Here is a 26,139-nt window from a genome sequence, read left to right as displayed (position 1 = left end):
CCACCCTCATGACCTATCCTACCTGCAAATCGTCTTTCCCATCTATCCACTCCACTCTCCTCTCTGACCTATTACTTTCATACCCACCCCATCCAACTATTGTACTCTTTGCTACCTTCTCGTTGGCCCCACCCCCTCCCATTTATCTCTCCATCCTGGAGGGTCCCAGCCTTCATTCCTGATGAAGGGCTTTTGCCCGAAATGTCAATTTTCCTGCTCCTCGGATGCTGCCTGACCTGCTGTGTTTTTCCAGCACCACTCTAATCTAGACTCTGATTTCCAGCATTTGCAGTCCTCACTTTTGCCTAAGGATTTGAGAGGATCTAGGGTGGTATGGAGGTAGGTAAGCGACAATAGAGTGATTTGGGGAATGTGAAATGGTGTGGGTGAATCTGGATGGGTGGCATCGGGGGTGCTGATTTTGCCCAAGGGAATTTGGCCCTGGTGATGTACAGGCTTATGTATTTTGGAGAGAGGGGGTACAGTTGGTGATGAGGAGGTGAAGTGAGAGTGTCAAGGGGCCTTTAAATGGTGTCTGGAGGTGGGCTGCCATTTTGGAAAGCTGAGGCAAGCCTTCTAACTGGCTCAACCCCTTACACAACCCATCACGTCTGACAAAATGCGCTGCAAACCTAATCTCAAGAAAGAAAGAATCTCTTGTAATGTCATAAAGTGAGTTTTTTGTGCACTACACAAGCCATGAAAATGCACAGTTGGGTTTACCTGAGCCCAGACAAAAATTTGGCACATCATATGCAGGCATTGTTTGTACCAACCCTGTCCTGTTTTTGAAGCCAGGTCTCTGTTATTGCCACAGCAACATATTCTCTAATTGCTAGCTGTGCCTGCAGCTCACCAATCTTATTTAACCAAAATTATGTACATGTATAGTCAGTCCCATTTAAGCTTTATTCCATTTCCTCAGACCTCACCCAATTCAGTGATATTTCTTACGTGAGTGCTATCTGTCTCTCCCAGACTTTGGACACTATGTGTCTCCTTGCTAACCTTTCCTAACATTGCTTGCAAATTGCCCCTCAACGGCGTTTGTCCTGACTCCATTCATGTACAGCCTGCCCAATGTGTACAGGCCTCATCTCCACTGGAACTGACCTAAGTGTCCCAGCAATCAAAACTTTCCCTATTCCACCATCTCCCCAGCCACACAGTCACAGAATTGCAGAAGTGTTATGGCGCAAAAGGCCATTGGGCCCATCATGTTCTTCAAATGACCATCATTAGCTAGTGCCACTCTGCTCCCCTTTCCCCCCTTTCTCTGCACATTGTTTTTATCCAGGTAATTATCCAGTGGCTTCTTGAATGCCTCAATGGAACCTGCTTCCAGGCAGTGCATTCCACTCACTGTGTGAAAAATATTTTTCCCACCTTCCATTTGGTGATTTTGCAGGTCATTTTAAATTTATGCCCTCTCCTTCCTGATTCTTTTATGATCAGAAGCACCTCTATGTCTACTCTATCCAGATAGTTCATGATTTTGAAAACCCCATCAGATCTTCTCTCAGCTGCCTTGTCTCCGAGGACAACATTCCTGACTGCTTCAGTCTATCCTCATAAATGAAGATTGCCATCCCTGGAACCTTTCGCTTCTGCACTCTCAAATGCATTCACATCCACTGATCAGTTCTGTCCTTTTGTTCCTGCTGACTGCAGGAGATCAGTACTTTTGATGCCCTACTCACTGGTTTCCTGGCTGGCTCCCTAAAATTTGCCCCACAGGACCACATTCCTCTGTCAGCCTTGTTCTAATATGGACCTCGACCACTTACCAAAACCCCACCCCACCACTGTCTATTTGGTGCTTGCAGCAGCCACTCCGTGACACCATTGACCCTGGCACTAGGAATGTAACAAAATCCTAGGTTCACTGCTGCAGCCACAGTGATGTCTATCTGGTTTCCCATCTGTTGATGTCCCTATCAGTCATGTTTTCCAGATCTTTCTGTTTCTACAGCAAGCTGTGCTTTTGTGGACTTGATTCTGGCTGTACCTCCTCCCAGGCAGGAAGTATCAAGTTCATATGTTCAGAACTAAAAACCAGTTCGAGAGTGAGGTACGTTCAGCTGACTTGTCTTCTACCTTGTCCTCTTTGACTGTCTGAGCTGAAAATGTGTTGCTGGAAAAGCGCAGCAGGTCAGGCAGCAGCCAAGGAACAGGACCTACTGCGAATCCTCTTGCAAGGATGCCTTCCTTGAAGAAGCTCTCTTCCTCCCTCTACAAGGCATTTGCAACACCCCTCCCCCAAGTCCCTCCTCCCTACCTTTTATCTTAGCCTGCTGGACACACTTTCCTCATTCCTGAATTTGGGCTTATGCCCGAAACGTCGATTCTCCTGCTCCTTGGATGCTGCCTGGCCTGCTGCGCTTTTCCAGCAACACATTTTCAGCTCTGATCTCCAGCATCTGCAGTCCTCACTTTCTTCTCTTTGACTGTCTGGCCAGTCACCAATACCCCCTCTGCCTGCATTCCCTTAAGCTGCATTATTTGACTCCCTGAAGAGAAAGTCTTCCTAATATCTAGCCATTTCTTTGCTTTTCTAACTCACATGGGTGTAGCCTCTCCAGTTTCCTCATTCCAATAGATCTCCAGTAACTGATCCAATTGGATTGTGGGTGTACCTGTTCCCCATGCACTGCAATTGTTCATTTCACTACCAACACACCAGGTCAGTCAAGGATGGATAATAAACGCTGGCTCAGCCAGCGATGCTTCCATCCCAAGAACACATTGCGAATGAAGCCTGTTCCAGCAGTTAAAAGCATCACTTGTTTTTCTTCCATATCCATTTCTCCAAATTCAGTAAAACTTTTGTTTGCATCCAAACCGCAGGAATGCTATATTTCTTCCTTTTCCTAATTTTATTCACCAGGGTTATGGATCTTTTGTGACCTGTAATCTCACATCTCTAAAACTACCACCGCTTCAAAGTGACTAATGCTAATTTTAGCAGACAAATGCTGAACACGTTTGATTCCCATGCCACTTTAACCTTCTTTATGCAGGGGTTAGTCATTTATTTTAAATGAATGAATAATTTTGTTTAAATTGCAGACAGAAGAATGCCAAACAAATGGTTTTAAACGTTTGTCCAATTATATCACCATTGGTACTTTCCAAGTTAATAGTCTTGGGATAATATGTTGGTGACCTCAGTTAAATACCTGGTTTTGTATCTTTGTGAGATGAAAAGTTGAGGTGAAGGCCAACATATATTTTAAGTGCAAAATGGGTGTACATGGTGGTTAGCACTGCTGCCTCACAGTGCCAGGGACCTAGGTTTGATTCCTATTTTGGGCAACTGTCTGTGTGGAAAACTAAAAATCACACAACACCAGGCTATAGTCCAACAGGTTTAATTGGAAGCACTCGCTTTCGGAGTGCTGCTCCTTCATCAGGTGGTTGTTGAAGGAGCAGCGCTCCGAAAATTAGTGCTTTCAATTAAACCTGTTGGACTATAACCAAGTGTTGTGTGATTTTTAACTTTGTACACCCCAATCCAATACTGGCATCTCCAAATCATGTCTGTGTGGCGTTTGCTCCAATTTCCTCCACAGTCTAAAGATATGCAGGTTAGGTGGACAAGCCATGGGAAATGTAGTGGGTGGGTCTAGTTAGGATGCACTCCAGAGGGTCAGTGTGAACTTGATGGGCTCAATGACCTGCTTCCACAGTGTAGGGATGCTATAATTTGAATTAGAGGAAGGTGGGAACAGAAGTGGAATCAAAAATGCAACTATAAGAAGACCTCATATTTTAATCATTGCTAAAAGGAGATAAAAAGTCAAAGATTTTCATCTTGCACTCATGAGGACTAATAATAAGAACATTGCCATAATCCCACTCTCATTAGATAGAGACAACTGTTTAATCTGAGTTTAATCTGAGGATCACCCTGCCTCCAGTGAGGGGTGAGGTGAGAAGGTAGGTAACCTCAGCTAATGCAGGAATTGAACCTGTGTTGTCAGGCATCACTTGGGCTTATGATTGAGCTTACCAACACTAACACAAGAAATACAGTTGAAAAAGGGACAATGATTGATGCAGTGTTATAAAACAGTCTTGATTGGTTGAGCCATTGTTGATAAGGAGATGCAGCAGGAGCAGTTAACTGTCATGCTTAATTGACAGGCCAGGCAGGTAGGCTCTGGTTGGCCCAGGATGTTGCAAAGGGACATGTAACAAGAGTTTAACAGTCTCCATGACCCCTCTCCTCTCATGATAAAGAATTCCTTTTGCCTCCATTCAACCTGTTCATGTGTGTTCATCTACCTAGCTTCTAGGAGGTGCAAATGCATCTCACACTGAGCCCAATGGATTGTATTAAATTAGTTTCCAGTCCAATTCCTAACACAGTACACATTTTGCACATTGAACAAAAGGCCGGGGTCCTATTCATTAGATTGCCAGTAAGACTGACCTTGTGGTGCATGTTAACAACTACACGTGTTAACGTTCAGGACCCGATTTTTGTTGGCAAAATTTATTTATAGGCACATTGTTTCATTGGGAGAAAAAGGACATGGAGTTTGGTAATCACTGGTGCATTCCGATGGCGACACCCTGATCAATTAGAGACTACCTGCCTGATCCAAGAGCTAAGATTGACAGTTAACTATTTTTCCTACAACTCCCAATCAATAATTAGATTAGATTAGATTAGATTACTTAGTGTGGAAACAGGCCCTTCGGCCCAACAAGTCCACACCGCCCTGCCGAAGCGCAACCCACCCATACCCCTACATTTACCCCTTACCTAACACTACGGGTAATTTAGCGTGGCCAATTCACCTGACCTGCACATCTTTGGACTGTGGGAGGAAACCGGAGCACCCGGACGAAACCCACGCAGACACGGGGAGAATGTGCAAACTCCACACAGTCAGTCGCCTGAGGCGGGAATTGAACCCAGGTCTCTGGCGCTGTGAGGCAGCAGTGCTAACCACTGTGCCACCATGCCGCCCATAATGGCCCAACCAATCAGCACCCTCTTATGATGAATATGTTGGCATCTCTTTCTGAAGCCTGCTTCTTGCATCCTAATCCTGACAAAAACTTGAACTTCACATCTCCTTTTAGAAATGCTTACATTATATACCGTCAGGCTGTTGCTCCTCAGATGCTGCCTGACCGGCTGTGTTTTTCCAGCAGCACACTTATCGACTGTTGCTGATGTTTTCCAATTGCAGGTTAAATGTGGAACTAAAATGGAAACTACATCACAAGGGAAAATTGAATAATTTGCATGGTTTTTTTGCAATCATTTTGTTAGGAAGCTAGAAAGCCAAAATTCAAAGAAAGAATTTACATAACATTATTCCGGCTTTAATTGGGAGATGGTGGCATTGTGATCATGCCATTTGACCAGATGAGTTCATGCTCCGGAGAGATTGGTTTAAACGACAGCTAACAATGTCATTTCTGGAATAAAATTCTGGAATTGAAAGATAGCCTCAATAACGATGACCAAGAAAGAAAAACAATGATCATAAAGCCCAGGTTGTTCACTAATTGTCCCTTAGGAAAGGAAATTTGCCATCCTTACCAGGTCTGGCCTAAATGGGACGACAAAGTCACAGCAATGCAGTTGCCTCTTAATTAAATAATTTATTGAAATTCCTTTGGTGCAAAGACCCTTCAGAGAAGGAAAAGACACTGCACACACAATATTACATATATAAACTGCCCTCCTTGCTTTTGATTGTGTTATTATAATGGTATTAAAAACGATTAATGGAAAGTGCGTTGTGGAATACAGCCTTTGATCACCTTACAATGATCCTTGACTGATGCCCAGTCTGTCTGAAACACCTGGAGCCAAGTTTGAATTAGCTGTGGTGAAAGTTCCTTTTTTTCATGCATTGACAGGATGTGGGTGTGACTGGCTAGGCCAACGTTTATTGCCAATTCTTAACTGACAGTCAATCATATTGCTGTGGGTCTGGAGTCACATGTAGGCTGGACCTGGTAGGAATGGCAGATTTCCTTCCTGGAGGACATGAGTGAATGAAATGGGTCTTCCCTGTCAATTGACACTGATGACATGATCATCATAAGACTTAATTCCAAATTTTGAGTTGAATCCAAAGTCCACCATTTGCCATGTTGGGATTTGACCCCCCAAGCCCAGATCATTACTGAGGTCTCTGCATTAATAGTCAAGAGATAGTAACCCCCTAATTAATACTCTTGACGCATCTTAATAGAACATAGAACAATACAGCGCAGTATGGCTCTTTGGCCCTCGATGTTGCGCCGACCTATGAAACCAATCTGAAGCCCATCTAACCTACACTATTCATCCATATATTTATCCAATGACCATTTAAATGCCATTAAAGTTGGTGAGTCTACTACCATTGCTGGCAGGGCATTCCACGCTCTTACAACTCTGAGTATAGAACCTACCTCTGACATCTGTCCTACATCTATCACCCCTCTGTTTAATGCTTTCCATCACCATCTGAGGAAAAAGGCTCTCACTGTTCACCCTATCTAACCCTCTGATTATCTTGTATGCCTCTATTAAGTCAACTCTTAACCTTCTTCTCTCTAACAAAAACAGCCTAGTAAATCTCTTCTGCACCCTTTCCAAAGCTTCCACATCCTTCCGATAATGTGTTGGCCACAACTGTACATAATACTCTAAGTGCAGCTGCACCAGAGTTTTGAACAGCTGCAACATGACCTCATGCCTCTGAAACTCAGTCCCTCTACTGATAAAAGCTAATACACCATAAGCCTTCTTAACAATCCTATCAACCTGGCTGGCAACTTTCAGGATATGTGTACATGGACACTGAGCTCTCTCTGCTAATCTACACTACCAAGCATCTTACCATTAGCCCATACTGTGTATTCCTGTTGCTCCTTCCAAAGTGAATCACTTCACACTTTTACGCATTAAACTCTCAGCCTAGCTCTGGAGCTTATCTATGTCCCTCTGTAACCTGTAACATCCTTCCACACTGTTCACAACTCCACTGACTTTAGTGTCATCTCCAAACTTACTGACGCATCCTTCTGTGCCCTCATCGAGGTCATTTATAAAAATGACAAACATTGGCCCCAAAACAGATCCTTGCAGTACACCACTAGTAACTGAAATCCAGGATGAATATTTCCCATCAAACACCACCCTCTGTCTTCTTTCAGCTAGCCAATGTCTGAGCCAAACCACTAAATCACCCTGAATCCCATGCCTCTGTATTTCGCACAATAGCCTACCGTAGGGAACCTTATCAAACAGTTTATTGAAATCTATATACACCACATCAACCACTTTACCTATTCCACCTGTTTGGTCACCTTCTCAAAGAACTCAATAATGTTAATGAGGCACGGCCTACCCTTCACAAAACTGTGTTGACTATTCCTAATCAAATTATTTCTTTATGATTATAAATGATTATAAATCCTATCTCTTATAATCCTTTCCAACACTTTACCCACAACTGAAGTAAGGCTCACTGGTCTATAATTACCAAGGTTGTCTCTACTCTCCTTCTTGATCATGGGGACCACATTTACTATCCTCCAGTCTTCTGGCACTATTCCTGTCGACAATGACGACATAAAGATCAAAGCCAAAGACTCTGCAATCTCCTCCCTGGTTCCTCTGAGAATCCTAGGATAAATCCCATCTGGCCCAGGGGACTTATCTATTTTCACACTTTCAGAATTGCTAAGACTTCCTTGTTATGAACCTCAATCCCATCTAGTCTAGTAGCCTGTATCTCAGTATTCTCCTTGACCACATTGTTTTTTTTCCTATGTAAATACTGACAAAAAATATTCATTTAACGCATCTCCTATCTCTTCAGACTCCACACATAGCTTCCCACTACTGTCTTTACTGGCCCTAATCTTTCTCTAGCCATTGTTTTATTCCTAACATACCTATAGAAAGCTTTAGGTTTTCATAGAACATAGAACATTACAGCGCAGTACAGGCCCTTCGGCCCTCAATGTTGCGCCGGCCTGTCATACCAATCTGAAGCCCATCTAACCTACACTATTCCATGTACGTCCATATGTTTGTCCAATGACGACTTAAATGCACTTAAAGTTGGCGTATCCTCCTTCTTCTTCTTGACAAGAGATTCAACTGCTTTAGTAAACCATAGTTCCCTCGCTTGACCACTTCCTCCCTGCCTGACAGGTACATACGGCGAATCTGCTACTGTTGCAGGCAAAGCATTCCATACCCTTACTACTCTCTGAGTAAAGAGGCTTTCCTTGATCCTATCTGCCAAAGACATCTCATGTGCTCTTCTGGCTCTTCTGAGTCCTCTCTTTAGGCTAACTTGTGACTCTAAAGCACCCTAATTGAGCCTTCACATCTCATCTTTACATAGCCTCCTTCTTCTTCTTGACAAGAGATTCAACTGCTTTAGTAAACCATAGTTCCCTCGCTTGACCACTTCCTCCCTGCCTGACAGGTACATACTTACCAAGGACACGCAGTCCTTGGTAAGCTCCACATTTCAATTGTGCCCATCACCTGCAGTTTGCTTTCCCATCTTATGCATCCTAAATCTTGACTAATTGCATCAGAATTGCCTTTCCCCCAGCTATAACTCTTGCCCTGCAGTATAAACCTGTCCCTTTCCATCACTAAAGTAAATTTTACTGAATTGTGGTCGCTATCACCAAAGTGCTCACGTACCTCCAAATCTAATACCTGGCCTGGTTCATTACCCAATACCAAATCCAATGTGGCCTCACTTCTTGTTGACATATCTGCATACTGTGTCAGGAAACCCTCCTGCACACATTGGACAAAAACTGACCCTTCTAAGGTACTCGACTGTAGCATTTCCAGTCAATATTAGGAAAGTTAAAGACCCCCATAACAACCACCCTGTTACTGTCACTCCTATCCAGAATCATCTTTTCAATCCTTTCCTCCACACCTCTGGAACTTTTTGGAGGCCTATTGAAAACACCCAACAGGGTGGACCTCTCCTTTCCTGTTTCTAACCTTAGCCCATACCTCCTCAGTAGACGAGTCCTCATCAAACGTCCTTTCTGTCACTGTAATACTGTCCTTGACAAACAATGCCACACTTCCCCCTCTTTTAGCAACTACCCCGTTCTGACTGAAACATCTTTACCTCGGAACCTGCAACAACCATTCCTGTCCCTGCTGTATCCATGTCTCCGAAATAGCCACAACATCGAAGTCCCAGGTACCAACCCGTGCTGTAATTTATTCCGGGTGCTCCTGGCATTGAAGTAGACACTTTTCAAACTTTCCTGCCTGTCGGTACACTATCTGTCCCCCTAACTTTGGAGTCCCCAATGACTAATGCTTGTTATAGTAGGAACAATTATTTTTTACTTTTAAATAGCCTCGGACTTTATAGGAAATCTGTTCCAAAGTACAACTCCGAAATAACTCACCTCCTGACTTCTTAAAGCCTGGCGACCATCTACAAAACATAAGTCTGAAGTGTGGTGGAATACTCCCCACTTCTCAAGTTGCCATTACTTGGGCAAAGTTGCAGTTCCTGACTGCTAACAAGGAACACATTAGAATGAGCAATAGGGGCCCCTGTACAGCAGTGCCCAGGTTATTTCATAATTGCCAGAAACTATTGCATATGCAGCATCACTGCATTTGCCACTGTCAGCTAGTCAACTTTCTAACAGTTTAGACTGTTGTCTAAAGCAGTGTTAAAATAAATTCCCATTCTGAAATATGCTGAAAGAAGTAAACATTGAAGAAAATGCAAGGTTTGCAAACAGGTTACATACACGAGGTATTAACCTGTGTCAGAAACATGCACATGACTAAAGAGCAGCAACCTGCTCCCATCACATGAGCTGAATAGAATGGCCACATAATGTTAATGCCTTCTCTTTATAATTTGTCTGAGGGTGGGATTTAGAAATGTTTTTTTTCTTGAAAGTAAGTGACAATTATGGAAGCATACATTGTGAAGCAAAAACTGTATCCAAATAATAAATCCTCCAGTGGGGAGTTTACCAGATTTTAGCAGCAGTGTCAATGCAATTTGACTGCTGGTATTAAGGAGAAGATTGCAATATTATGTTGAATATAGAGGACATGACAGACCCATCTCTTGCTTTTCAGCTCCATTATTTAGAGCAGCAGATTTCCCACATTATGAAGCTTCTGTTAAGAACCAAGTTGAAAACTAACAACTGTCAATATAGTCAACATATCCAAGTGATTTCAGTAAATTCTTCTGCTGCAACAGAATCATCTCACTCACTGAAAATTTGTTTTTGAGTTTTAGCTGCAGTCAGCAAGGATTGAACTCAGTCTGAGGCTGAGTCCAATGTATTTTCTAAAACACACTCTTTGCGAGATCCTTCAGAGAGATTTACTGATCTCTCATTCGGATTTGTTTTCAGGAAAGTTTGGAATAGGTTTTAGATGCTGGTTAAGTTAAATTAGTTGTTATTCATCCGTTGTGACTGTACATCAATCATGTTAAAAAAATGATTAGAAAGTGTAGCAGTAAATTTATTATTGCAGCACTATAACTAATTTAGTCAATGCTTTCATAGGCATGTTCGGAACCACGATTGAATTTGACCTTTCAATTTCAAAGGGTTTGAGTTAAATTTCACTTGTCATCCTTCAGATAATGAAATCAAGATTGTTTTGAAAAGAGAAGGTGGATTAGAAGACACTGGATGAATATAAGAAAGTGAAAAGAAGAGAGGAAGGTAAGAAGGAAGGGAAAGACAGGAAAAGAAAATGCCAACGTGTATTTCGATAGTATTTTACATGAACCTAATTTGCCTAAAGTGCTTAGCAATAACAAAGGGGAATGTTTACATTCATAACAAAATGACCAAACTGGATGATTGTTGCAGACATCATTAATAATGCTTTAGATAAACCTAATGGGGAAGGTTATGACATTATCATTCCACCCACCTTACTGAGTGCAGTGTTGTGGATTCACTTAATCAGAGTCAGATTTTGCTCAAGGCTCCAGCAGCTGCAGCTGCACAGTGTCTTCTATTGAGATCAGTGGGCAGGAAAATCAGCCCCTTTGGTTCCTGCTGCAAATTCAAACCTGTTCTCCTGTCTGCTTGAAGATTACAAAATTCAGAGAACAAGAATTGCTGCCTCCTATGTCGCTGCATTTTGATTTCTCATGGAACTAATCTCGCAACAGTTTAAATTCACTTTCTGCAAAATAAACAAGGTCTCCTGGAACATGAAAGTGGGAATCTGTTATGTTTTCTGTTTCTTTTTGCACTTACATAACCTGAAACTCTCACTTGCTGTACTTACAGCAATCTGTCCTTTCAACAGGGCATTATACTGTGCTATTACATTCATCAAGCTTTATAGCCTCTATCTAGCTTATTAGTTACACTGAAATACAAATGTGAGGCAAAAATAGTTCACCAAATATTAAACAGCACAGTGAAAAAAGATGTAATAAAAAATTGTATTTTGTGGCAGGTCATTTGCTGGTCTAATGAGGTTTGGCAATAAAATGAAACAGATAGATGTTGAAAAACATCCAACTCATTTTTTTCTATTAAGCCTATTTCATTTACTTGTACCACTTTTATATTTTCAGTATTGTCTCAGGCTGTCTAATAAATGTGGCTCTGACCTGTGTAAGTCATTAACTCAGTAGAAATGCACAAGGACACATGAACTGGAGTGATTGTCTCCTCCTGTTTATTTTACACAGATTTAGCAATATATACAAATATACGATGGATGAAGTGATATACAAATATGTACAATATATAATACATGGTATGACAAGACTCATTTATTTAAAAAAAACAGTATTTGTGTTTGCGAAGCTCCAAACAACTTAATTCACTATAAATTATTCCAAGAACCATCAAGGAACCACGTCTAAATTTCTATCAAAATCTATCTAGTTTCAATAAAAAGGAGGAAAGTCAATTCCTTACAACTCTATGTTAATGGATTATTGTAATATTTATATGCTTTATCACATGCCTCATAGCATGCTTATAGTTTAGTACAATATATTAGACAGGCCCTCAGTAAATATCAACTATCTATTAAATGAGCTGCCAGAAAAAGAGGTAGATGCAGGTATAATTACAACTTTCAAAAGATATTTGGACAGGTAAATGGATAGGAAAGGTTTGGAGGGATATGGACCAAATGGAGGCAAATAGGACTAGTTCAGTTTAGGAAACCTGGTCAGCATGGATGAGTTGGGCTGAAGGTCCTGTTCCCTTGCTCTATGACTCTATGTACTTTTGCAAACTTATCTCTACAACACTGAGTGGTCTCACAGGATGCTGTACGGTATCTCTGCACGACAACCACTTTTGTCAAAGTGCTTATGTCAAATCAAAATTTTAAATTCCAATTTTCATCTGATTTTGTTCCAGATTCAATTTTTTTAGCTGGCAGAAAATGAAGCCAGTAGTTTCAAACTGCAAACTCTACCATCTAGAGGGACAAACGTAGAAGGTTCCCCTCCAAGTCATACACCATCTGACTTGGAAATATAGCACCATCTGTTCACTGTCTTCAGGCAAAAATCCTGGAACGCTGTTCTTAACAGCACAGACCACAGTGGATTAAGAAGACAGTTTACCATAACCTCTCAATAACAGTTAAGGAGAGGAAATCAATGTTGGTTGTACTGGTGACACCTCCATGCTATGATTTTATAAAGGCATTTAGTTGTATAAGGTGTCTTCAGTACTAAATATATATGTATTAATCTATAATTTAATATATGCAAATAACTAATGTTAAAAATAGTAGATGAATAGATATAATCAATTAATGTCGAAACATCCATCGGAACTCTTTCTTTAGCAGTTAAATGGGGAAATATCTATTTTTGGCTGTTAATGTTATAAATTATACTTCAGCACAGACCCTTCAGTTGATACATTTTTTAAGTTAATGTATCATGGTTCAAGCATGTTCAACAATTCCCAGAGCAGGTCATGCAAACAGTAAAACCCTGGTTAATCTCATCTAGTTTGCAGACTTCCAATACAAAGATTGTGCAGTGTATTTCTGAGGCATTTCATCACCAGTAACTGTCCTAGCATTTATTCAATGATGCACATTATGAAAATTCCTGGGTACAGGAATAATATGTCAACAGGACTCAGAGAAAAGGATGGGATCCTGAATTTATCCAAGTTCCATCATGCCTTGACAGAAATGACCCCTCTAAAGCAAGTGCCAGAGCTTCCCTGGGATATTTCTTTACTTAAGTCTTTAAATAGCATCAGTAGAGCTCATGCCACTTAAGAACTTGCCTAAACCTTTTACAGCCTTGATAAAGAGCTCTATTGCGACAAAGCAATTGATCACAGAAAGGGACTGAGTGACCTTCTGTAAACACAGGGAGATCCAGTGGGAATTAAAGAATTCAAAAAAATAATTTCAATCCATTTGGCCCTGTGCTGTACGTTTCTGACACATTATTGTTACTATTTGAAAATATGAATCCAAAAGTCCAAGAACAATAGATAGCTTTAAGTTTGATGCGCATTTCTCTACTAGGTGTGTTAAGAAGGGGGAGAATGGAATTCCCTGAACGACCTATGGACAATGGTGAGAAAGTTGGGAAAACTGCAATTTCCCCACAATGAGCTTCTTGATGTTCAGAGCAAAAAGTCCTATTTTCCAACCAATGTTAAATGGAGAGACAAAGATTCTCATTAGTGAGCAGTGAGAGATATGTTTGCATGCATTAACATGTCATTATTACCTAACTGTGCCTCATCGATATACAGTTTCCCATTCTCCCACCTCCAGATACAATCGAGATGGGAGACAAGATGCAACATGAAAGTGAAGGTGGTAACCTGGCAACTCCTGCTCGCCACTTGCTTTTCCGCACCTCAGTCATGGACATCCGGTGCTACCATCTCAGGACACGCGCTACCAACAGAGATAACACACAGTCCCCATTCACAGACATTGGCATCTGACATGTACCATCCTCACTGCATTATCATGGTACGGTTCGGCACTTCCATGCTGTATTTTGGAGTGCACTGGCACTTTAATTGGAATGTTGCTGTCAGGAAGCTTTGTGGGACACAGAGATGGGCAGCCAGCTCATGGAGTCAACCAAGGTACATCTCAGGGCAGCCTGCTTGCTCTCTTCCTGCTGACTTGCTTTTAAGCCTGTATCAATGCTCACAATATCCCTGCCTTGCCTTGCCTTGCCTTTTCATGCTTTACCCACTCTTCAGCCTAATCTTAAAGTCTCCCAGTGGCTTTGTCTTACCTTACTGCTTGGGCATCTTGTTATAGTGAAGTGGGTGGACAGCTAGGCGTGTAGCATCGTGCTCCACAATCTCACACAAACGGCATTCACCAGTTTCCTCATTTCCCCTCCCTCCAACCTCACCCCACTTCCAACCTCCCAGCTTGGGTACCATCCTCATGACCTGTTCCACTTGTCAATCTTCCTTCCCATCTATCCACCCCGCCCTCCTCTCTGACCTATCACCTTCACCCCCACCTCCCCATCCACCTATTGCACTCTCAGTTACCTTCTCCCAGCCCCAGCCCTCTCCCATTTATCTCTCCACCTCCGAGGCTCCCAGCCTCATTCCTGATGAAGGGCTTTTGCCCGAAGCATCGATTTTCCAGCTCCTTGGATGTTGCCTGACCTGCTGTGCTTCTCCAACACCACTCTAATCTTGACTCTTATGTCCAGCATCTGCATTACCCACTTCTACCTAGCAGGGTCGAAGTGTAGGTGAGCAATAGTAGGAGGGAACTCTATAGTCAGGAGCACAGATAGGCATTTCTATGGCTGTGAGCGAGACTCCAGGATGATGTGTTGCCTCCCTGGTGCCAGACTCAAGGACGTCTCTAAATATCACAGGATATTCTGAAAGGGAAGGGTGAGCAACTAGAGGTTGTGGTCTGTATTGATACTAATGATATAGACAGGAAGAGAGTGATGAGGTCTTGCGAAGGGAATTTAGGGAATATAGTCATCGAGTCACACAGCATGGTAACAGACTCTTCCGTCCAACCAGTACATGCCAAACATAATCCCGAGCTAAACTAGTCCCACCTGCCTGCTCCTAGCCCATATCCCTCCAAACCTTTCCTATTCATGTATCCATCTAAATGTCTTTTAAACATTGTAATTGTCTCCACATGAGGTGGATAGGAAATCAGAAAGAATAATTGTAACCTCGGGATTATTCCCTATGCCACTTACTAGAAATAAACAGATAAAACAGTTGAAATCGTGACTGAAGAGCTTGGCAGGGTTTAAATTAGTGTGGCTGTGGTTTGTGGACCACAGCATCAGGTCAGCATGTGGAGTGATTGAGGAGAAGGTCACTAGGTCAAATAAGTCTAATAGGAAGAACAGGCGGGGCCAGGTTAATAAACATGGTGGGACTGTGGGTCTGAAGAATGTTTATTTTAATACAATGTGGACAACAGATAAAGTAGACGAGCTTAGAGGCTGGATTAGTACAGGGAATTACAATGTAGTAGTCATTACAGAAACTTGGTTGAGAGAAGGACATGACTGCCAGCTCAACATTCCGGGGTTTAGACATTTCAGCCGTGATAGAGAGGGATGTAGAAGAGGTAAGGGAGTTTTTATGACTGATTATGGAGAATATCACAGCTGCACTGATAGGGGACATCTTAGAGGGCTCATCCAGCAAGGCCTTATGGGTAGAACTCAGGAATAAGAAAGATGCAGTCACTGTGATGGGGGTTATACTGTAGGCCTCCCAATAGCCAGCAGGAGATAGAGAAACTGATCATGAAAAGACGTAAAAGCAACAGGATTGTAGCAATGGATTACTTTAACTTACCAGTGTTGACTGGAACTCCCTTGTGCTAGGGGTTTAGATGGGGCTGAATTTGCTAGGTGCGTCCTGGAAGGTTACATATTGAAACAATACGTAGGTAGCCCAACTAGGAAAGGTGCCGTATTAGACTGTATTCGGGAATGAGCCTGGCCAGGTGCTCGAAGTTTTGGGAAGAGTGACCATAAATCTGTAAGTTTTAAGATAGTTAGGGATAAGGATAAGACTGGTCTTCAGGTGGAAGTGTTAAGTTGGGGGAAGGCTAATTACAACAACATTGAGCAGGAGCTGAAAAAAATTAGATTGGGTAAAGCTGTTTGAGGATAAATCGACATCTGACATGTGGGAGTCTTTGAAAAGCCAGTTGTTCAGAGTTCAGCACCAGCATGTTCCTGTGAGGCTGAAAGATAAGCATGGCAAGATTCAGGAACCTTTGGATGATAAGCGATACTGACAGCTTTGTCAAAAAGCAAAAGGAAATATAAGTAAGGTTTAGAAAACGCAAATCAGACATGGCTCTTAAAGAATATAAAGGAAGCAGAAAATCATGTAAACAAGAAACGAGGAGAACTACAATGGGCTGTGAAATGTCCTTGGCCAATGGGATTAAAGAGAATCCCAAGGGATTGTATGCACATATTGGGGGTAAGAGGGTAACTAGAGAAAGGGTTATTTCACTCAAGGGCAAAGAAATGAATTTATGCTCGGAGTCAGAGGAAGTGGGTGAGCTCCTTAATGAGTAATTAAGTAAGGAGAAGGATATGGTGGATGGAACATTTAATATCTCAATACTCTGGGGCTTGTCAATATTAAGAAGGAGAAGATTCTTGAAAAACAATAAAGTAAATAATTCTCTTGGGGTCTGATGAGAACTGTACTAGGATACTGAAGGATGCTAGGCAGGAAATTGCTGGGGTTTTGACATAGATGTCTGCATCCTTTTTAGCCACAGGTGGGGTCCCAGAAGGCTGGAGAATAGCCATTGTTTTTCCTATATTTAAGAAGGGTAACAGTTATAGGCCAGTGATCCTTACATCAATGATCAGGAAATTATTGGAGAAGTCTCTTAGGGACAAATTTTATTTGCATTTGGAGAAAGAATGGACTTATTAGCCACAGTCAGCATGGCTTTGTGCAGGAGAGGTCTTGTCTCAGAAACTTGATTCAGTTTTTTGAGGAAGTGATGAAGAGGATTGATGAGGGTAGGCAGTGGAGGTTGTTGAAATAGACTTCACTAAAGCATTGTAAGCTGGTCCGAAAGATTAATGGAATCCATGGTGAATGGCAAGTTGTATACAAACGGCTTGGTCATCGAATACAGAGGGTAGTTATGAAGGAGTGCTTTCTGACTGGAGGCCTGTTAAAAGTGTACTGTGAGCCTTTTGTGAATATATTAGGTGATTGACCTGCACAGTAACCAAAATGCAAACTATGACACTTTTGGTCTATCATGCCAAGTTTTACTTTGGGATCTGACTTGTCCAGTGTTATTTTCAGCTGGGATCACAACAAAATGAGGGCATATTGAGGATTGAAATTTATTGAAGCTAAGAGGGATCTGTAAATTTTTAAAAAATGAACTTATGAAGGCAATGAGCACAAAACAGGGGCATTGTTGTGAAGTGTATTACAGAAGTTGGAATTTCAAAATGGCTATAACCGTGCTAAGACTGAGAGTAGAAAATGGAGCAGTGAATAATTTAAAATCTTTGGCTGAGGTTAAGCTGAGAGAATTAACAAACAAATAAGAATTAGAAATAAAAACAAGATCATTTAAGGATGAGCTATTTAAAGGTTTTACTCTGCATTTGGAGTTAAAAGAAGGGAAAATGAATGCACCTCTACTAGAATTTGTTAAAATTCAGTTAGAAGTTTTAAAGAAGACCTTGAATTGGAAATGAAATTAAATTGAATTGGAAGAAAATAAGAAAGGAAGAGAAATGGGAAGGGTAAGGGAATTAAAAGAAAAAACAATGGAGGGGGAAGAGGGAGAAAAGAGATCTGGAAATAAGAAAGTTTGAAATTGACAGAGAAGGAGAAAAAAAAACTAAGAGAAATGGAAAAGGACATGGGATTTAAAAAGTATGATTTGGCTGAGTAAAAACTTAGTGACAGAAGAAAGAACAGATTGAGTAGAATCTTCTATTGGTTTAAGTGATGTGGGCTATGCTGAGATTTGTGGCAGAATTGTATAAAAGAATTCAGCGCGAGTCATCGTGATGTCGGGAGCTACTTACACACCTTTTATGTTCTTCACAGAAGGTCGGATGGGTTCCTTACGAGACAGCAGCAAGTTGCCAATTAAGGGGAATTATCACTTGTGAAATGCTTTGTTAGTGCCTCAACTCACTTTATTACAATTCGGCTTCCCATCTTAGCAAATGCACTGAACAAGCTAGACAACAAGAATGCTTGAGATGGAAATCAGAGCGTGTGCCTGGGGACTTGCTCAGAATGACCTCACTGTTGGACACCTGGCACCAACATCTTCAGTCATGCTCCAAATGCCACAGGTCACAAGTGCGCCACATCCACAGACCTTAGCATCGACAGATAACAGGCTGTAAGAACCCTCATGAAACATCTCGCATCCACTCATAGTATCCCTCGGCACCTCAGTGTTGCACCTTGGGCTGGCAGCTATCATTGTCATGCTGCTGTAAGGACACTGTGCTCAGAATCTCAATTGGGAGTATAGGGCATTGAATAACATTTTTCATGCAGATGTGGCAACAGAAGTAAGGTGAAATCTGACAAGCTAGTACTGTAAGGCACGTTTTAGCAAGCATAAGCCTTGAACACCACCAGGGTCAATGTCAGCAGAAATGACCAGAGCGGCACCTTGTTCAAACTTGTATCTGCGCTGGGAGAAGACTAGAGAGTATGAACAGTTTCCTGCAGGCAGGAAGAAGTGAAAGAATAGAATATTTCTGTTTATAGTACAAGGATGAAATGAAAGCAATGTATTTCACATAATGATTGGGTTGGGTAGTTCAGCTGGCTGGATAGCTAGTATACAATGCAGAGTGATGCCAACTGTGCAGGTTCAATTCCCACACCAGCTGAGGTCACTGTGAAGGATTTTCCTTCCCAACCTTGCCCCTTGTCTGAGGCATAATGACCCTCAGGTTAAACTCACCACCACTCCCCTCTCTCTGATGACAGTGCATCCCTATGGTCTTCTGAGACCCCAAACATACCTTCCAGGTGAAGCTGAAATTTACTTGTACATCTTTCAACTTCGTCGCCTGAATTCTCTTCTTATAATGTAGTCTTCGGTTGCTTGGCAAAACCAAATGTAGGTTGGGTGACCACTTTGTAAAACATCCATGCTCTGTCTGCATGAATGACCCTAATGTTTTGAGTTTTTTTGCCATTTCAAAACACCCTTTTGGTCTAATGAGCTCATTTCTGACCTAGGCCTTCTGCAGTGTTCCAGCCAAGTCCAGCGCAATCCCTCGTAGAGTTATAGAGTCATCAAGGACAGAAAAGGAACCTTCAGTCCAACCAGTCCATGCCAACCATTCATCTTTCTCTTGGGCACTTTTACAGCCTTCAGGACTCAATTATTCAGCCATGATCATAATGAATGGTAGAACAGGCTTGAAGGGCTGAATGGCCTAGGACTGCTCCTAATTTCTACGTAACTTTGACTTCAACAATTTTGGAGCATGACCTGCCCTGCATCATGATTATACTCTCTCCCTTGCATCAGTTTGCTGTCAGCACAGTTGACCTATTTTCAGCGATTATAACCTGCCAATTATATCCACTATTCATCTATATGTCCTTCGCTTCTACATTTGACATTTCCTTTGCCTTTTCTCTGGGGCATCTGTTGCACTTGCTCTGCCCCTCCTCCACCATAAACATTTCCCACAAAATAAAACCTTTTCCAGTTTCCTTCAGATTTAAAGAAGAGACAAACGGACTGCAGCTGTTAACTCAGTTTGCCTCCTCATTGATGCAGCCAGACCTGCTGAGTTTCTTTAGGACCTTCTGTCTGTACATTGTATCATCAGCATCCGCAATACTTTGTCCTTATCTTGAGACTCAGTCAGATTCACAATTGAAAGTCAAAGTTCCTAATTATCCCAGGAATGATAAGAAAGGATATCTCATTCAGCAGACTGCACTCTGAATAACACAAGCTTATCCATTGCATTCTCGCAAGGAAAAGGCTAGGTGTTATCAAAGACCTCAGTAAAACAGGTTTGTGTTTGCTGCATGACAAAAGATTCTGACAAATGTTAAAAGTATTGGGTGAACAAATTGGATTGGCTTATTATCATTTTATCCCCGTGCAAGTAACATCTCTTTTTTTTATAACATCATTCTTCAAAGCAAAAAGAACAATAATATTGGACAAGAATTGAAAGTGCTGCAGCTGGTCAGAGTAATTAATATAGATAGATTACCTACAGCGTGGAAACAGGCCCTTCGGCCCAAGAAGTCCACACCGACCCTCCGAAGAAAAACCCACCCCCCTATATTTACCCCTGACTAATCCACCTAACTCTACAGGCAATTTAGCATGGCCAATTTATCTGACCCACACATCTTTGGACTGTGGGAGGAAACCCATACAGACATGGGGAGAATGTGCAAACTCCAAACAGACAGTTGCCCAAGGCAGGAATTGAACCCAGGTCCCTGGCATTATAAGGCAGCAGTGCTAGCCACTGAGCCATCGTTTATAACAGGAGAGCTGATGGCCTAGTGGTATTATCACTGGACTGTTAATCCAGAGATCCTGATGAGGTTCTGGGAACCCAGATTCATAATCCCATCACGGCAGATGGTGAAATTTGAATTCAATAAATATCTGGAAATAAGAATCTAATGATGATCTCATCTGGTTAACTAATGCCCTTTAGGGAAGGAAACTGCCATCCTTACCTGGTCTGGCCTACATGTGACTCCAGACCCACAGCAATGTGGTTGACGTTTAACTGCCCTCTGGGCAATTAGGGATGGCAATAAATGCTGCCTAGCCAGTGATGCCTACATCCCGTGAATGAATAAAGAAACTGTGAAGATATAAAGTAGACCAGATCAAGGATAAAAACAATGTGGTTAGTGTACAAATAACAGATTTAGAAGATACAGTACCCAAAACAAGAATTAATTTTATTCTGTAAATAGGAACTAATGTGATTTCAGATTTTACTTTTAAAGCCATTCATAAGAATTGGAGATTTATCACTGGTCCATGTGGTATGTTTAAAAGCATTTCTCTAAGTACTGCATAGCTTTTATTGTTAGAAGTCAAAAGGGAATTTGGATTTCACTTCATTGTGATTTTTTTTGTGCATTGCCTTTAATGAATATGTAATGGGAGTTAAACAGCATTTTTTTATAATCTATTCTTAGGATCTTTACACTAACTAGCTCATCCTCAGTGACTTTGATTTCCATCTCAAATCAACTTCTCTCCTTTGATTACACTGATGTCCAGATCTCCCTTATACTGTCAGAGTGTAAGAATCAAAGACTGGAATTGTCACTCCAGCATTGGCTACACAGTTATAGGAATTTCTGCCTTCACAGGTGTGACTCCTAAGAAAGTTTCCCTATAAGTTCCAGATTTCCTTTTGGTGGCATGGTGGCAAAAGTTATTGTCATCTACTAGACACAGGCTGTGGGAAAGGTCTGGCACTTAGCACCACAATATTTGATTAGAATAGAAACAGGCCCTTTGACTCAAAAGTCCACAACGACCCTCTGAAGAGCAACTCACCCAGAACCACCTCCCTTTGACTAATGCACCTCACACCATGGGCAATTTAACATGGCCAATTCACCTGACCTGCACATCTTTGGATTGTGGGAGGAAACCGGAGCACCCGGAGGAAACCCACGCAGACACGGGGAGAATGTGCAAACTTCCCACAGACAGTCACCTGAGGCTGGAATCGATCCTGGGACCCTGGTGCTGTGAGGCAGCAGTGCTGGAGCATTCGGGGTGATCACTTCATATAGCAGAGTCTGAGCCTGTGTTCAACTGTATCCTCTTGAGCATAAGCATTTACAGTATATGAATCACTCAATAACAATTAGTAGAGATAATCACTTCTGGTAAGTTATCACTTGCTGTAATCATTCCTAGCATTGTATTACCACCCAACTCAGGTTAGAAAACTCAACGACATACAAGGGACCAATTTTGGTAGTCAACTGCTGCTGAATTATTCATCATCTTATTGAGCGATCTGAGCATTTGGAGGAGCCATTATCCAAATCATAAAAGGCAATGCTAACACAATATAGGGATATCAAAGAAGCATTAGCCTACTGATATCATGACTGGACTGTTAATCCGGGGACCCAGGTAATGTTTTGGAGACTCAGGTTCAAATCCCATTACAAATTTGAATTCAATTTAAAAAACCTCTAGAATTAAGATTCTAAGGATGACCATAAATCGATTAATGAAGGTCAAAAACCCATCTGGTTCACTAATATCCTTTTCTGTCCTACATATGACTCCACACCCACAGCAATGTAGTTGACTCTTAACTTAATTAGGAATGGACAATAGCCAGTCATGCCCACATCCCGAGAATCAATAAAAAGTGACATTTCGTACCTGTTATAGATGTGCATTACACATAATGATGATGAATGCATGCTCGGTACAAGTACATGGCTATATAATTGAATCTTTCATTGAAATATCATTAGTGAATTAATTTCAGGGAAATTAGAAGCAGTGAGGGCTGATGAAAGGTTAGTGCTCAATTTGAATTGTACATACGAGAAGCCAGGTGCCAGGAAATCAAATGCCATGCATCATAGCTGATGTATTTTTGTTTGGGAAACAACATGAAGATGAGGCAAAGGGTCAAGGTTAGTTTGCCAAACACAACTTTCAAATTCCCCAAGATCTCATAACTTGGAAATTTATTCTGTCACTTGCACTGTTGTCCCCATGTACTCCCTTTCGCTATCATAGAGTCATAGAGGCATACAGTATGGAAACAGACCTTTCAGTTCAACCAGTCCGTGCTAACCATAATCCCAAATCAAACTAGCCTCACCTGCTGCGCTTGGTCCATATCCTTCCAAACATTTCTGATCCAAATGCCTTTTAAATCATGTAAATGCAGCTGCATCCACCACTTTATCTGGAAATTCTTTCCACATATGAACCATTCCCTGTGTAAAAAAGTTGCCTCTCATGTTTTTTTTTAAATCCTTCTCTACTCACCTTAAAAATATGCACCCTAGTCTTGAAGTTCCCAACTACAGGGAAAAGACATGTGCCATTCTCCTTATCTATACCCCTTATGATTTCACAAACCTCTAGAAAGTCACCCCTCAAACTCCTATGCTCCAGTGAAAATAAGTCCCATCCTATCCAGTCTCCCTTATAACTCAACCCTTCCTTTCCTGGAAACATCCTGGTAACTTTTTTCTGAACCCTGTCCAGCTTAATAATGTCCTTCCTATAGCAGGGCAACTAGAATTGGGCACAATACTCCAGAAGTGGCCTTACCAATATCCTGCCCTCAATATCATGTCCCAACTCTTATACTCAAAGCTTTGAAATTTGAAGAGGTTAGAATATAAAACTCCAGAGGGAAATGGGATGAGAAAAGATAGCTCCAGTTCAAGATGGGCATTGACAGGAACAGACTGGGCTAAATGGGTGTCAGCAAGCATGGGAAATTCAAATATACTTTCTCCCCTTTTTGTGACCTTTACACTTTCACATCACTGAGAATGACTTCAGAGTGTAGCAGACACATTATAGCCTCCTACGATATAAAGTGTACACATAAGAAAGCAATAATGCAGTGAGTCCCTCTCTCCTTCACTACAAAATGACCCAAATAATTGAAACCAGAAGGGGGAAGGGAATTGATGATTGGTCTAACTTAGGAGTCTGTAAAAGATATTCTTCCAAGTTGAACCTGCACTAGATGAATAGCAGACATTGTCATGTCATTTATCATCAAAAAAACTGATGTTCAAGATTGCCCCTCCCATCATAATGAATTAACGTATTGTAAAATAGGCTTAAGAGACCCAGGGAGATAGACATTATTTTCCTCATAAAGAACTTAATATTCAAAATGTCTTTTGATACCTAAGAGCTCACCAAACACCTTATTTAATTGCACCTACCTTGTCCTGATACTTATCTCAACAAAGTTTATTCTTTGTTCTCATGGTATAAGTATAAAGCTAAAGAAGTCTGCAAGGTAATTTATTTAAGCCTTTGGATAAAAATGGCAAGAAAACACTTCTTTAATTAAAAAATGGGGAGCAATCATATAGTTTTATTCTTTAAATGTACGTTATATGCTTAAGTTATGTATTTATTATTACAATGCCGCCTTCTAATTTATCATCAGCAACTTAATATATTCTCCCCCTCCTCTCTTCAAAAAAGTTCACACTACTCATCTATCTGTGAAGCATGTAGGTGACAGTCCCATTGTATCTCAATTAACATGACATACTTGCAGACTCTATTCTTGACTATATTATGAACATTGTGGAACTAGTCTGTACAGTGTAGGTCCGACATGATCTCTGAGTCTCCAAAATCCCTTTGTACATTACCAAGTTTGGATACAACAAAAGCAGTGTGTGCTGAGACCCAGGAAGTGTGTTATCAATTAGTGGAGTCAGGTGCACCAGATGTTGGAATGAAACTTGACAGTAGACATAACTAGCTTGGTCTTACTCTGCTCAGCAATAAATACCTCCTTTCCTGGTACAATAAATTACAATCCAGAAAACATCTTTGTTTTAGAAGATTTATGCCAATGACCTGTTTATACCAGTAATCGTGACAACCTAGAAAACTAACAGAAGTTGATCAGCAGCATTAAAAGAGGTGACACAGCCAGAAAACAACAGCAATATTGTTTCAGGGTTCCTCAGGTTTTCGTACAAGCTCAAGCTGAATGCTATGTTACTGCAAAACAACACTTAATAACATACTGTAGATGATGGTAAGGTTACAGAGCAACATGCTCTGCACTGGCCAGGATCTAACCTTCTGACCATCGAATGGCTATGTTTCCTTTAAAGTTTTTAGATTTTGTTACTGTTCATTACGATGCATTTTACTTAGCTGCTCTTAATTGACAGCCTTATGTTGTGAAACAGAGACAGAATAGGCTTAAGGGGCTGAATGGTCTATGGTATAACAGTGTGTGGTTATGTTCACTAGAACCATCTGACATGCCTCACTGCTGCCAATCCTTGTTACTGATTTTAGTCTTATTTACGGAGAGTATGTGGGGAGGATGCTCACATGAAGTCTTTGTCAAATTGTGCTTCAACTCGGTAAACAGTAAACAATCGGTGCTCACAGCTGGGTACATTTAAAATTTGTAGGTGAATTCTGGAAGGATGTTCCTGATGACAAGGGAATTCATAACCAGAGCTACTATCTAAGAATACAAGGTAGGCCGTTTAGGACTGAGATGAGGAAATTACATCACTCAGAGAGTGGTGAGTCTATGGAATTCTCTGCCACAGAGAGTGGTTGAGGCCAAAGCATTGAATATTTTCAAGAAGGAGTTAGATATACTTCTTAGGGCTAGAGGGATCAAGGAGTATTGAGTGAGATAATCAACCATGATCATATTGAATGGTAGGATTGGCTCAAAGGCTGAATTGTCAATTCCTGCTCCTAATTTCGATGTTTCTATGTTTTCAGCCCATTGGGGTCCTGACCCTTACTTTGGAATCTCCGTCATAGAGGAATAGCATCATATATTACAGAAACAGACCCTTCAGTCTGACTTGTCCATGCAGGCCAAGTTTCCCAAACTAAACTTGCCCCACTTGCTTGCATTTGACCCATCTCCCTCTAAACCTTTCCTATTCATGTAACTGTCTAATTGTCTTTTCAACGTTATAACCTTCATCCGCCATGTACGCTGACAGTTCATTTCATATATGCACCACCCTCTGTGTGAAAAAGTTGCCTGTCAGTCCCTTTTAAATCTTTCCCCCTCACCTTAAACCTATGCCCTCCAGTTTTGAATTCCCTTGACCGTTGCTGCTCACCTTCTCCGTGCCTCTCATGATTTTATAAATCTCTATAACCTCCAGGGAAAAATTCCAGCCTGTTTAACCTACTTTTATAACTCAAATTCTTGACATCCTTGTAAATCTTAGAATTAAAATTAAGTTTTATTGCATTTCTGCACCCTCTCCAGTGTATTAACACTGTTCTTATTAACAGTTCTAAATTGATCCAACCTTTTGGGATGACACATGGGCTTTTTCGGGTTATCTGGTGCGCCTTGCAGATCTTCACCACACTTGCATGCTAAGGACTTGCTTACAGATAAA

The sequence above is a fragment of the Chiloscyllium plagiosum genome, chromosome 5 (genome assembly GCF_004010195.1).
Source record: "Chiloscyllium plagiosum isolate BGI_BamShark_2017 chromosome 5, ASM401019v2, whole genome shotgun sequence".
Classification (NCBI taxonomy): Eukaryota; Metazoa; Chordata; class Chondrichthyes; order Orectolobiformes; family Hemiscylliidae; genus Chiloscyllium; species Chiloscyllium plagiosum.
Note: the sequence above shows the minus strand (reverse complement) of the source record.